General features: G+C 45.1%; 1 protein-coding gene across 3 annotated transcripts in view; it reads left to right on the top strand.

The window, feature by feature from the left end:
* The window catches only part of znf423 (zinc finger protein 423), a 334445-nt gene that overhangs the window by 256428 nt on the left and 65117 nt on the right, over nucleotides 1–12900 (top strand). The gene's annotated exons all lie outside the window — the stretch shown is intronic.

Below are 12900 nucleotides of genomic sequence, written 5' to 3'. Positions count from 1 at the left end.
TGTGTGTATGGAAATGCAGACGTACTCTATTACATGCTCTCTTGCACATGCCCTAATTGTGTGCAATTAAACAGATGAGTTTGTTTATAACCTACTCTTAATAACGACACTTTTTTTTTTTCTCGCTGCCGGCTGCTTCGTCTTTATTTCCTGTCTCTTTGTCGAGCTAATTAATTGAACTCAATTAACACATTATATTGATACGTACAGTGGTGCTTGAATGTTTGTGAACCCTTTAGAATTTTCTATATTTCTGCATAAATATGACCTAAAACATCATCAAATTTTCACACAAATCCTAAAAGTAGATAAAGAAAACCCAGTTAAACAAATGAGACAAAAATATTATACTTGGTCATTTACTGATTGAGGAAAATGATCCACTATTACATACAACCCCGATTCCAAAAAAAGTTGGGACAAAGTACAAATTGTAAATAAAAACGGAATGCAATAATTTACAAATCTCAAAAACTGATATTGTATTCACAATAGAACATAGACAACATATCAAATGTCGAAAGTGAGACATTTTGAAATTTCATGCCAAATATTGGCTCATTTGAAATTTCATGACCGCAACACATCTCAAAAAAGTTGGGACAGGGCCAATAAGAGGCTGGAAAAGTTGAAGGTACAAAAAAGGAACAGCTGGAGGACCAAATTGCAACTCATTAGGTCAATTGGCAATAGGTCATTAACATGACTGGGTATAAAAAGAGCATCTTGGAGTGGCAGCGGCTCTCAGAAGTAAAGATGGGAAGAGGATCACCAATTCCCCTAATTATGCGCCGACAAATAGTGGAGCAATATCAGAAAGGAGTTCAACAGTGTAAAATTGCAAAGAGTTTGAACATATCATCATCTACAGTGCATAATATCATCAAAAGATTCAGAGAATCTGGAAGAATCTCTGTGCGTAAGGGTCAAGGCCGGAAAACCATACTGGGTGCCCGTGATCTTCGGGCCCTTAGACGGCACTGCATCACATACAGGCATGCTTCTGTATTGGAAATCACAAAATGGGCTCAGGAATATTTCCAGAGAACATTATCTGTGAACACAATTCACCGTGCCATCCGCCGTTGCCAGCTAAAACTCTATAGTTCAAAGAAGGAGCCGTATGTAAACATGATCCAGAAGCGCAGACGTCTTCTCTGGGCCAAGGCTCATTTAAAATGGACTGTGGCAAAGTGGAAAACTGTTCTGTGGTCAGACGAATCAAAATTTGAACTTCTTTATGGAAATCAGGGACGCCGTGTCATTCGGACTAAAGAGGAGAAGGACGACCCAAGTTGTTATCAGCGCTCAGTTCAGAAGCCTGCATCTCTGATGGTACTGTATGAGGTTGCATTAGTGCGTGTGGCATGGGCAGCTTACACATCTGGAAAGACACCATCAATGCTGAAAGGTATATCCAGGTTCTAGAGCAACATATGCTCCCATCCAGACGACGTCTCTTTCAGGGAAGACTTTGCATTTTCCAACATAACAATGCCAAACCACATACTGCATCAATGACAGCATCATGGCTGCGTAGAAGAAGGGTCTGGGTACTGAACTGGCCAGCCTGCAGTCCAGATCTTTCACCCATAGAAAATATTTGGCAAATCATAAAACGGAAGATACGACAAAAAAGACCTAAGACAGTTGAGCAACTAGAATCCTACATTAGACAAGAATGGGTTAACATTCCTATCCCTAAACTTGAGCAACTTGTCTCCTCAGTCCCCAGACGTTTACAGACTGTTGTAAAGAGAAAAGGGGATGTCTCACAGTGGTAAACATGGCCTTGTCCCAACTTTTTTGAGATGTGGTGTTGTCATGAAATTTAAAATCACCTAATTTTTCTTTTTAAAATGATGCATTTTTTTCAGTTTAAACATTTTGATATGTCATCTATGTTCTATTCTGAATAAAATATGGAATTTTGAAACTTCCACATCATTACATTCCGTTTTTATTTACAATTTGTACTTTGTCCCAACTTTTTTGGAATCGGGGGTTGTATCTGTGAGTGGCAAAAGTATGTGAACCTCTAGGATTAGCAGTTAATTTGAAGGTGAAATTAGAGTCAGGTGTTTTCAATCAATGGGATGACAATCAGGTGTGAGTAGGCACCCAGTTTTATTTTAAGAACAGGGATCTATCAAAGTCTGATCTTCACAAGATGTTTGTGGAAGGGTATCATGCCACGAACAAAGGAGATTTCTGAAGACCTCAGAAAAAGCATTGTTGCTCATTAGGCTGGAAAAAGTTACAAAACCATCTCTAAAGAGTTTGGACTCCACCAATCCACAGTCAGACAGATTGTATACAAATGAAGGAAATTCAAGACCATTATTACCCTCCCCAGGAGTGGTTGACCAACAAAGATCACTCCAAGAGCAAGACGTGTAATAGTCAGCAAGGTCACAAAAGACCCCAGGGTAACTTCTAAGCAACTGAAGGCCTTTCTCACATTGGCTAATGTTCAGGAGTTCACCATCAGGAGAACACTGAACAACAATGGTGTGCATGGCAGGGTTGCAAGGAGAAAGCCACTGCTCTCCAAAAAGAACATTGCTGTTTGTCTGCAGTTTGCTAAAGATCACGTGGACAAGCCAGAAGGCTATTGGAAAAATGTTTTGTGGACGGATGAGACCAAAATAGAACTTTTTGGTTTAAATGAGAAGCGTTATGTTTGGAGAAAGGAAAACAATGAATTTCAGCATAAGAACCTTATTCCATCTGTGAAATATGGTGGTAGTGTCATGATTTGGGCCTGTTTTGCTGCATCTGAGCCTGGACAGCTTGCCATCATTGATAGAACAATGAATTCTGAATTATACCAGCGAATTCTAAAGGAAAATGTCAAGACATCTGTCGATGAACTGAATCTCAAGAGAAGGTGGGTCATGCAGCAAGACAATGACCCTAAGCACACAAGTCGTTCTATCAAAGAATGGTTCAAGAAGAATGAAAGTTAATATTTTGGAATGGCCAAGTCCTGACCTTAATCCAATCGAAATGTTGTGGAAGGACCTGAAGCGAGCAGTTCATGTGAGGAAACCCACCAACATCCCGGAGTTGAAGCTGTTCTGTACAGAGGAATGGGCTAAAAGTCCAAGCTGGTGTGCAGGACTGATCAACAGTTACCGGAAACGTTTAGTTGTAGTTATTGCTGCACAAGGGGGTCACACCAGATACTGAAAGCAAAGGTTCACATACTTTTGCCACTCACAGATATGTAATATTGGATCATTTTCCTCAATCAATAACTGACCAAGTATAATATTTTTGTCTCATTTGTTTAACTGGGTTTATCTACTTTGAAGACTTGTGTGAAAATCTGATCATGTTTTAGGTCATATTGTCACAGGTGGTGAGCTGAGGTGAAGTGAGGACTGAAGAGCAGACTCACAAAACAGGCAGTGTAAAGAGAAAACTTCTTTAATGAGGTAGATGGCAGAAAGGCAAAAAGGTACAGTAGGGCTCAGGCAAAAATCGGTAGTCAAAAAACAGGCCAGGAGGTCAAAAACACAGGAGCAGGTAGACACTATCAGGGACAAAAAACGGCAGAAAAATCTTCACAAAAACTGATGAGCACAGGGACAAGAGAAATCCAAGCAGAGGTAGCAAAAGACACAATCCAAAAGAACAGGCAGGCGAAAACAGGGACAAAAAATGGACAGAAAAACAAGGAAAAATTCAGGCAGGGGGAATCAAGAAGACACAATACCAATGAGCTGTAGTGAGGTGAGGAAAGTCTACAAGAGACAGTCTGGCAAATGGAGTAGCTCCAAACAGTTCTTAAAAAGCCCTGGCTGATGGGAGAGGAGTGGTAGCAGGTGTGGGAGTGCTGCTTCAGGAAATGGCCTTCAGCAAGGCAGGACTGAATTCCTGTCCTGGATCTGGCCTGGAGCCGGCGTGGAAGTCCCACAATCTAAGGCATGGATGGACTGGACTGTGACAGTACCCCCAACGGGTGCCTCCAGGCACCTTAGATAGTGCCTCAGGGTGTTGTTGGTGGAAGTCCGTGATGAGGGTGGGATCCATGACAAACCTGGCAGGAACCCAGCTCGTCTCCTCAGGACCATACCCCTCCCAATCAACCAGGTACTTGAGTCTTCTGACTCGGCATTGTACCTTCAGCAACCTCCTGGCAGTGAAGACCTCACCAGCATCTACAGTGGTGCTTGAAAGTTTGTGAACCCTTTAGAATTTTCAATATTTCTGCATAAATATGACCTAAAACATCGGATTTTCACACAAGTCCTAAAAGTAGATAAAGAGAACCAAGTTAAACAAATGAGACAAAAATATTATACTTGGTAATTTATTTATTGAAGAAAATGATCCAATATTACAGATCTGTGAGTGGCAAAAGTACGTGAACCTCTAGGATTAGCAGTTAATTTGAAGGTGAAATTAGAGTTGGGTGTTTTCAATCAATGGGACAACACTCAGGTGTGAGTGGGCACCCTGTTTTATTTAAAGAACAGGGATCTATCAAAGTCTGAGCTTCACAACACGTGTTTGTGGAAGTGTATCAAGGCACGAACAAAGGAGATTTCTGAGGAACTTGGAAAAAGAGTTGTTGATGCTCATCAGGCTGGAAAAGGTTACAAAGCCATCTCTAAAGAGTTTGGACTCCACCAATCCACAGTCAGACAGATTGTGTCCAAATGGAGGAAATTCAAGACCATTGTTACCCTCCCCAGGAGTGGTCGACCAACAAAGATCACTTCAAGAGCAAGGCGTGTAATAGTCGGCGAGGTCACAAAGGACCCCAGGGTAACTTCTAAGCAACTGAAGGCCTCTCTCACATTGGCTAATGTTAATGTTCATGAGTCCACCATCAGGAGAACACTGAACAACAATTGTGTGCATGGCAGGGTTGCAAGGAGAAAGCCACTGCTCTCCAAAAAGAACATTGCTGCTTGTCTGCAGTTTGCTAAAGATAATGTGGACAAACCAGAAGGCTATTGGAAAAATGTTTTGTGGACAGATAGGCCAAAATAGAACTTTTTGGTTTAAATGAGAAGTGTTATGTTTGGAGAAAGGAAAACACTGCATTCCAGCATAAGAACCTCATCTCATCTGTGAAACATGGTGGTGGTTGTATCATGGTTTGGGCCTGTTTTGCTGCATCTGGGCCAGGACGGCTTGCCATCATTGATGGAACAATGAATTCTGATTTATACCAGCGAATTCTAAAGGAAACTGTCAGGACATCTGTCCATGAACTGAATCTCAAGAGAAGGTGGGTCATGCAGCAAGACAACGACCCTAAGCACACAAGTCGTTCTACCAAAGAATGGTTAAAGAAGAATAAAGTTAATGTTTTGGAATGGCCAAGTCAAAGTCCTGACCTTAATCTAATTGAAATGTTGTGGAAGGACCCAAGCAAGCAGTTCATGTGAGGAAACCCACCAACATCCCAGAGTTGAAGCTGTTCTGTATGGAGGAATGGGCTAAAATTCCTCCAAGCCGGTGTGCAGGACTGATCAACAGTTACCGGAAACGTTTAGTTGCAGTTATTGCTGCACAAGGGGGTCACACCAGATACTGAAAGCAAAGGTCCACATACTTTTGCCACTGACAGATATGTAATATTGGATCATTTTCCTCAATAAATAAATGACCAAGTATAATATTTTTGTCTCATTTGTTTAACTGGGTTCTCTTTATCTACTTTGAGGACTTGTGTGAAATCTGATGATGTTTTAGGTCATATTTATGCAGAAATATAGAAAATTCTAAAGGGTTCACAAACTTTCAAGCACCACTGTATGAACCTGGGAGGAGGAGGGGGCTTGGAGGGTGGGGACAGGGAACTGGAGACAAGGGATTTGACTTGGGAGACATGGGAAGTTGGGTGAATATGGCACATGGTTACAGGCAGAGACAGACAGTCTTACAGAGTAGGGGTTATTACCTTGGAGATGGGGAAAGGTCCTATGAACTTGGGAGCCAATTTGTGGGAGACCAGCTTGAGGGGCAAGTGGACAAAAAAAAGAGGACAGAAAAAGCAAGGAAAAAAAATTCAGGCTGGGGAATCATTACCCGCTGCCCCACCTGATAGATGGGAGCCACCGAGCGGTGTTTGTCAGCTTGCTCTTTAAACATCGACAGAATGTAGGAGCTTTTTCCTGGTCAATGCCCATGTTCTCCTGCAGCGGCGCACAAACATCTGGGCAGAGGGCACAGCCACTTCTTGGACGGGGAAGAGTGGTGGTTTGTAACCCAGAGAGCACTGGAAGGGGGAAAGACCTATAGTAGAGGTGGGTAAGGAGTTGTGAGTGTACTCTATCCAGGGAAGGGTCTTGCTCCAGGAGGCAGCGTCCTTGGACACCATGCACCTGAGAGCCACTTCCAGCTCCTGGTTGGTCTGTTCCATCTGTCCATTGGTCTGAGGGTGAAAACCTGAAGACAGACTGCAAGAAGCACCAATGAGTTTACAGAAAGCCTTCCAGAATTGGGTAAAGAACTGGGGTCTGCAGTCTGATACAATGTCTGAGGGGAGTCCGTGTAGACGGAAAACATGGAGTATCAGCAATTTAGTGGTCTCCTTGGTGGTGGGAAGCTTGGCAGAGGGATAAAATGAACAGCTTTAGAAAAACGGTTGACAGTGAGGATACAAGTATTGCCACCTGAATTAGGGAGTCCTGTGACAAAATCCAGGGCTGTGTGTGACCAGGGCCGGTGGGGAACAGGAAGGGGTCTCAGCAGGCTGGCAGGGGGTCTGTTGCCAGTCTTGTTCCTGGCACAGATGTCACAAGCTGCCACAAGCCTCTGGACATCCTCCTTGATGGATGGCCACCAAAAATGTTGTTGGATGAGTGCCAGAGTCCGGGCTGCTCCTGGGTGGCATGCCATTCTGGAACCATGACCCCACTGCAACACCTGTGCCCACACAGAAACAAAAAAAAAAAAGATAGTTAGGAGGTACATTACTGGGCCCTGCTCATGGACCTTCTGGACTAGGGTTTCCACCTCTAACAGAGCAGCCCCCACCAGGCACTGTGGAGGAAGGATGGTCTCAGGGGAGGTTGATTCCTCCTGGAGGGGAGAAAACATTCTGGACAAGGCATCGGGCTTACCATTCTTTGAGCCTGGGTATAAGGAAAGTGTGAACTTGAAGCAAGAAAAGAGACCATCGGGCCTGGTGAGAATTGAGGTGCTTGGCAGTCCTGAGGTATTCGAGGTTCTTGTGATCTGTCCATACGATGAAGGGAAGGTCTGACCCCTCCAACGAATGTTCTTCCAAGGCCAGTTTAACAGCCAGCAGTTCCCTATTGCCAACGTCATAGTTTCTCTTAGAGGGGGAAAGCTGACGAGAGAAGGAGCAAGGATGAAGCTTGTTGTCACTAGCCGATCTGAGACAATATGGCCCCCACCCCTGACTCCAAAGCATCGACCTCAACCACAAACTGCTGGGACGGATCTGGAATGGTGAGTATAGGTGTTGACATGGACCTTCGTTTGAGCTCGGAGAATGCCTTCTCGGCCCCTTCCTCCCACCAAGGTCCCTTTCAGCTGGATGTTAGAGCCATGAGGGGCCCAGCCACTGTACTAAAGTTCCTGATGAATCTCCTGTAGAAATTCGCAAACCCAAGAAACCACTGGAGTTCTCGCCGAGAGGATGGGGTGGGCCAGTCAGCAACTGCCTTGAGTTTCAGGGGGTCCATCTGAAACTGTGCGGGGGAGATAATGAAATTCAGAAAGGAGACAGAACTATGGAACTCACATTTCTCGGCCTTAACAAAGAGTATTTTCCAGGAGTCGCTGAAGGACCTGCCTGATGTGGATGCAGTGTTCTTCAAGGGAGCGGGGAAAAAATATCAATATATCGTCCAGATAAACAAAAACATTAAGGTAGTCCCTCAGGACATCATTAACGAGAGCCTGGAAAACCACGAGAGCATTAGTCAGGCTGAACAGAACCACAAGATCTTCGTAGTGGCCCGTGGGGGTGTTAAACACCATCTTCCATTCATCCCCTTCCCTGATCCTCATGAGGTGGTAAGCATTGCGCAGGTCTAGCTTGGTAAAAATCTGGGCTCCCTGGAGTAACTCAAACGCCGTAGACATGAGAGGTAGGGTAACAGTTCTTGAAGAGGTCATTTAGCCCATGGAAATCAATGCAAGGGCGCAAGGATTTGTCCTTCTCCGCAAAAAATAATCCTGCCCCTGCAGGAGAAGAGGAGGGACGAATAATTCCAGCTGCTAAGGACTCGGTGATGTATTTATCCATGACTTGCCTTTCAGAAGGGGGGAGAGAGAGAGAGAGAGAGAGTGTAAAGTCACCCCTTAGGTGGTGCAGTCCCAGGGAGAAGGTCAATTCCACAGTCATAGGGCCTATGGGGAGGAAGGGAAACAGCTTGAGACTTGATAAAACAGGTTAAGTCATACTCGGGAGGCACATTAGAGAGGTCAGGATATTCACCAATGGTGGGCTGGAGCAGCTCGGCGTGAGGGAGGGCAGATCTCAGGCATGATAATAAACAGAATTGACTCCATCCTAAAATGGTGTTGTTAGTCCAATTGACATGGGGGTTATGTAGAGTTAGCCAGGGCAGATCAAGAACTATGGGCACATGGGGATTACTCATGACAAAAAAAAAAAAAAACTGGATGGATTCAGGAGTGGTTGCCAGAAATACTTAAGGTGACCGGAGCTGTTCTATGGGTGACGGTGGGCAGACCAGTACTGTTAAGGGTCAGGACAATGAAGGATGGGTTCAGAGCCAGTAGTGGAATCCCCAGGCGCTTGGTGGTGGTCGAGCAGATCAGGTTTCTATCAGCCCCCGAATCAATGAGTGCCTGGAGGTCATGGGGCTGATTGCCATGGATAATGGCCACTGGGAGTAGCGGTTGATCGGTAAGGGGCTGATTCTGGACATTGCCCACCAGGGCCCCTAAACTCACTGGTGGGCTCTTCCTTTTAAAGGGCAAGATTGGCAGAAATACCCCAGCTGTCTGCAATAAAAACATGCCCTCATATCCCAACGGCGCCGTCATCCCTCAGGTGAGATGCGGACTCGGTCTACCTGCATTGGCTCAGCAGAAGCAATGGGAGGCTGAGGGGGAGCAAGACTAGTCCGAATTCTCTCTTTCACCTGCTGTCTGATCCGGGAGTCAATACGACTGGCAAGGTCCATGAGACCGGGGAGATCAGGTGGCAGTTCTCATGAGACCAGCTCATCCTTGATGGAGTCTGACAGCCTGTTCAAAAATGCATCAAACAAGGCACTCATTCCAGCCACAAGATGCCACCAAAGTGCGAAACTCAATCGCATAGTCAAAAGTGGACCAGGCACCCTGCCACAGCCCCATGATTTCTCTTGCTGCCTCTCTGCCAGACAGAGAGTGATCAAAGGTTCACCTCATCTCCTCTGTGAAATCCTTGAAGCTGGCACAGCATGGTGCATTGGCATCCCACATAGCTGTTCCCCACTCCCTAGCTTTGCCAGTGAGGAGAGTGATGGTGTAGGCCACTCGAACACTTTGTAGGGAAGGCCTGTGGTTGAAGCTCAAGGGTTAGCGAGCACTGAGAAAAATGATCTGCAGGTACCTGGTTCTCTGTCATATGGCTGTGGGGCAGGAAGTCTTGGCTCTCTGAAGAGGGCTGGAGCAGTAGGTAGAGGGGGTTGTGTAGGAGCAGACATTACTTGAAGCTGTTGTAGCTGAGTGACAATATTGAAAGTGTCAGAGATGGTGACAAGGTTTTGATTCAGTCCTGTTGGTGGGTCCCAAGGAGAGCTCCCCATTTCTGCACCGCTGCTCTTAGCTGGGTCCATGTTGGCTAGACTGTGCTGTCAAGGGTGGTGAGCTGAGGTGAAGTGAGGACCCAAGAGCAGACTCAGAAAACAGGCAGTGTAAAGAGAATGTCACGGAACAGACAGGAGAGGAGATCAAATGCGCTCAAACCACAGTTTATTAATAGGGGAAAGGGGAGTTGGAAGAATGTGTGTGGGTGAAGTCCAGTGGCAGGAGAACTGAGAGGCAGGGATGGCTGGTGGTGATGTCTGAGGTCTCCCATCCAAGTATTGACCAGGCCCAACCCTGCTTAACTTCAGAGATGAGACGGGACCAGGCGTAGTCAGAGAGGTGTGGCTGTAGGGCTGAGCAAGTTGGAGATCAGGTGAAGGTACAGGAGGGGCAGGCAAGAGGCAGAGTCGACAGAACAGAAGGCAGATCAGGTTACCGGGGCTGGAGAGCAGACAGAGTCAAACGGAACAGAACAATATCAGGAGTCAGAGTAGTAGAAACACTGAGCAGGTTATCAGGCTGAGGGTTGCAGACGATCTGACACTGAGGCTTGGGAGGACTGCAGCTTAAATACACACGGGGGAAGCAGGTGATCGGCAACAGCCAATGACAGTCTCATCTCATTATCTCTAGCCGCTTTATCCTTCTACAGGGTCGCAGGCAAGCTGGAGCCTATCCCAGCTAACTATGGGCGAAAGGCAGGGTACACCCTGGACAAGTCGCCAGGTCATCACAGGGCTGACACATAGACACAGACAACCATTCACACTCACACCTACGGTCAATTTAGAGTCACCAGTTAACCTAACCTGCATGTCTTTGGACTGTGGGGGAAACCGGAGCACCCGGAGGAAACCCACGCGGACACGGGGAGAACATGCAAACTCCACACAGAAAGGCCCTCGCCAGCCCCGGGGCTCGAACCCAGGACCTTCTTGCTGTGAGGCGACAGTGCTAACCACTACACCACCGTGCCGCCCCCAATGACAGTCACTCAAAGTTAATAAGAGGAAGTGAGTGCGGGCGTGGCCGGTAATGTTGCGTGGAGATGTTACCTGAAGAGAGAAGCCACCAGGTAGGATCATGACAGAGAAAACTTTAAATGAGGTAGATGGCAGAAAGGCAAAAGGTACAGTAGGGCTCAGGCAAAAATCGGTAGTCAAAAAACAGGCCAGGAGGTCAAAAACACAGGAGCAGGTAGACACAATCAGGGACAAAAAAACGGCAGAAAAATCTTCACAAAAACTGATAAGCACAAGGACAAGAGAAATCCAGGCAGAGGTAGCAAAAGACACAATCCAAAAGAACAGGCAGGCGAAAACAGGGACAAAAAAATGGACAGAAAAACAAGGAAAAATTCAGGCAGGGGGAATCAAGAAGACACAATACCAATGAGCTGTAGTGAGGTGAGGAAAGTCTACAAGAGACAGTCTGGCAAATGGAGTAGCTCCAAACAGTTCTTAAAAAGCCCTGGCTGATGGGAGAGGAGTGGTAGCAGGTGTGGGAGTGCTGCTTCAGGAAATGGCCTTCAGCAAGGCAGGACTGAATTCCTGTCCTGGATCTGGCCTGGAGCCGGCGTGGAAGTCCCACAATCTAAGGTATGGATGAACTGGACTGGACTGGACTGTGACACATATTTTTGCAGAAATATAGAAAATTCTACAGGGTTCACAAACTTTCAATCACCACTGTAGATAAGCAGAAAAAGTAAAAGGTCTGAGCTCCTTATATCCATAGTATGAGTGAAGGCTCGGATATACTCGCTTTGTGTCAGCAACATTTCTTTCAGTCGAAAGGAATTTTCACGTAAGCAACAGTTTCAGACTTAAGTTTCAGTGCACAGCAAAAAAACAAAATAGAAGGAGTGAACAGGAGAATCTTCTCGTTCTGACTATTTCTGAAGATATGAACTGGAAATTTCTCACCTGGCCGTGACTTTAGAGCAGAATATTATTTCAACGAAATAAAATAATAAAATGACTGCACTTTACCATTCAGGATATATTTCTCTATGGACATAATTCAGAAAGAAAATATTATGACAGAATCTTATGTGGAAGCAGAGGAATAATAAAGGTGGAATAAAGGTCAGCGTGGAGGAGTCAGGGTGTCCTGGGCAGTCCGGATCTCCCGATGCACTCATAGTAAAGTTAATGAGTTCTGACCTCCCTGTTGAGATGTCTGGTGGGACTGGAGGCCTCCTGGGCAGAGCATGCCACTCTGACTACCCCAGCATAGCCAGCTGGAGAAGCGAGAGGAGTAGAGCAAGGAGAAGTATGATCATCACGTTTAGAATACGAGTATGAGACAAAACACAGTTGCTGTTGAAGTACAAACATCAGGATTTAAGAACAGAGATCACTGTAACTGTATAGTATGTAATGCAGTTCGCTGAGGCATAGTGACAGAACAAAGCTAATAGGACACTGGGCATCCTTCAGGAAGGCACAAACGACCTTTAAACAGATAAATCATTGAAGGATGAAGAATTAGGAAGAGACTAGCAGTGATGTGGCGACCACAGACCAGGGAACATCAATGAAATTCGATGACAGGAGAAATAACAACTGGTGATGCAAAGAGGGCGGGTACTGAGTTAATATAATCTCAACTATGAGGCGATAATATTTAGGTGACTACCAACGGGAGCGAAAGATACCATTAGCTGATGCATGACATCAACACTGAGTTATTTAAATTATTCCACGAAATCGAGTTGTACATGAGCTGATGGCTGACAAAGCACGTAGCACCGAGTCAGCTATAAGCCATGTACGACGAGATTGAGTGAAATAACTGTTTTATTATATCCACGTTCACTGGATTTTGAGAAACAGAGCATTTTTATTTTTATTTTTTGCAAATTCGATAAATAAAAACTTCATACAAAACATCCGACAAAATAATTTCCGCTTAGAATGTAAACAAACAGGCAAAATGACAGTAGCAATTTGTGAAAAATGCTATAATAATAATTCTTGGAAAATAAAAAGATATTACCATCAAATACTTTTATTCCATATTTTGTTGCGCTTTTTTTTGTGTGTATTTTTGGGGTTTTTGTTTTCAAGTACAGTTTTTATTTTGTCCTCGGCTGATTCAGCAACACGCTCCACCATTTTGTTCTCTACTCATGATATATGA

This window comes from Neoarius graeffei, chromosome 6, assembly GCF_027579695.1.
Source record: "Neoarius graeffei isolate fNeoGra1 chromosome 6, fNeoGra1.pri, whole genome shotgun sequence".
Taxonomy (NCBI): domain Eukaryota; kingdom Metazoa; phylum Chordata; class Actinopteri; order Siluriformes; family Ariidae; genus Neoarius; species Neoarius graeffei.
The sequence above is the reverse complement of the archived record's forward strand: the minus strand, read 5'-3'. Positions and strand labels throughout refer to the sequence as shown.